The sequence below is a fragment of the Gallinula chloropus genome (genome assembly GCF_964237585.1).
Source record: "Gallinula chloropus genome assembly, chromosome: 11".
NCBI lineage: Eukaryota > Metazoa > Chordata > Aves > Gruiformes > Rallidae > Gallinula > Gallinula chloropus.
The window spans coordinates 2670629-2673028 of NC_140096.1; positions in this window are offsets into that span (position 1 = coordinate 2670629).

Sequence of the window (2400 nt, forward strand, 5' to 3'; positions counted from 1 at the left end):
AGCCAGCTGTGAAAAGCAACACGCCGGTGTGTGCTGGGCCCTGTGCCCGTGGTTCTCAAACCACATCGGTCTGGTGAGGATGTGTGTCTCTGCAGGCCCACGTCTCCTGGGGTTTGCAGTAGCCAAGACGCTCTTTTATCTCTGCAGAGTGGATGGTTGTGGTAGTGGTGGTTTGGAAAGGTAAATTAATGCCCTGTCACAAGCTGTGCAACCAGCTCATCGGGGGGCTCGAGCAGCTTCTCTGCTTGGTCTCCCATGATGGCTTATCAGTGATGGTACTTGGGGGTCACAGACACCCATCTCCACTCTTAGTTTGGTTTCGTGTGGTTCTGGTCCTTGTTTCTGCAAAGACCTTTGTCACGATACGTGGTGGGGCAGTGAGTTAGCAGGAACTGAGGTGACATCTCCTTGGCTTCACTTGGGCAGTCCGAAGCCAAACAGGAGTCTTGCCACGTAAACAGCTCTGCTGCCTCCAGGGTCTTACTGGCCCACAAATGCAGCAGAAGTGATTTCTGGGGTGCAAGTCCCTGCTGCGATGCTAGGGCTTGGGAAGTAGTCCTGGCATAGACAGGATGCCATCATCCTGGGGCAGAGCTCGGTCACCCTGGCAGGCTCTCCTCTCACAGCTTAGGGACCAATGCCCTAGCCCTGAGCGCAGGCAGTGTCTGTGCAAAACACGAGGGCTTAATGTGTGCAGGTAGGGAGGATCTGGGGAACTGTGGGCCTGGTGGTCTGACCTCAGTGCCAGAGAAGGTTATGGAGCTGATTGTTTTGACTGCCATCACATGGCATGTGCAGGACAACCAGGCAATCGGGCCTAGTCAGCATGGGTTTATGGAAGGCACATCCTGCCAGACTAACCTGATCTCCTTCTGTGACAAGGTGGCTCATAGTGGATGAGGGAGAGGCTGTGGATGTTGTTTACCTGGACCTGAGTGGAGCCCTTGACACTATTTCCCACAGCATTCTCCTGCTTATGGCTCAGATGGGTGTATGCTTCCCTGGGACAAAAACTGGCTGGATGAATGGGCCCAGAGAGTTGCAGTGAATGGAGTTAAACCCAGTTGGTGGCTGGTCACAAGCAGTGTTCCTCAGTGCTGGGGCCAGTCCTCTTTAACGTCTGTCAGTGGTCTGGGCGAAGGGATCAAGTGCACCCTCAGTAAGGTTTCAGGTGACACCAAACTGGGCAGCAGTGTTTGTCTGCTGGAGGGTAGGAAGGCTCTGCAGAGGGATCTGGACAGGCTGGATCCATGGGCCAAGGCCAACTGTATGAGGATCAGCAAGGCACAGTGCCAGGTCACAATAACCCCAGGCAGTGCAACAGGCTTGGGGAAGAGTGGCCAGAGCTGCCTGGAGAAAAAGGAAAGCTGCTTGGAGGAAAAGGCCAAGCAGGCCGATAGGATCCTGGCTTGTATGGGAAGCAGTGTGGGCAGCAGGAGTAGGGAGGTGATAATGCCCTTATATTGGGCACTGGTGAGGCTGCACTGCAAGTGCTCTGCTCAGTTTTGGGCCCCTCACTGCGTGAAGGACGCTGAGGTGCTGGAGCAGGTCCAGAGTAGGGCAGTGAAGCTGGTCTAGAGCAAAAGTCTTATAAGGAGCAGCTGAGGGAACTGGAGTTGTTTAGTCTGGAGAAAAGCAGGCTCAGGGGAGACTTTGTTGCTCTCTAGAACTACCAGAAAGGAGGTTGTAATAAGGTCAGTGTTGGTCTTTGCTCCCAAGTAACTAGCGATAGGACAAGAGGAAATCGTCTCAGGTTGTGCCAGGGAGCTTTAGATTGGATATTAGGGAAAATTTCTTCACTGAAAGAGTTATTGAGTATTGGAACAGGCTGCCCAGGGAGGGGGTTGTGTCATCATCACTGAAGGAATTTAAACGAAACATAAATATGGCATTTAGGGCCGTGGTTTAGTGGCAGACTTGTAGTGCTGTTAACAATTGGAAGTGATGCTCTTAAGGGTCTTTTCCAACCTGATTGATTCTGTGATTCTCTGTTCCCCTTCATCTGCTGGATGGCTCTGTCCTCATTAATTAAGAGAACCTGCAAAGAACTCAGATTGACCACTGCAAGCCAGAACTTGGGCTAGCAGCTGAAAGGAGACCTCCAGAGGTCTGGGCAGTGCCTCCAAGGCTCAGCCCAGATCCTCTCCCGTTTCACCATGCCCACTGGAGAGGAGCTTGGATCAGCTTGGGCTGTGGGCTGTGGCGTGTCCCCAGGCCAGGCACTGCTACTGCCATCAGCCAAAGAAGTTGCTGTCCTTGCCAGGGTGTCAGGGAACATCCCAGGTCTCCCCTGACGAGTGCCGTGGGACGTGTTACCCAGCACCGTGTGTGATGGTTATGATTTTGCAGTTGGGGTTTTTAGATTTGTTTTGTCTTTCACCCCCAGGTGAATGGTGAAGT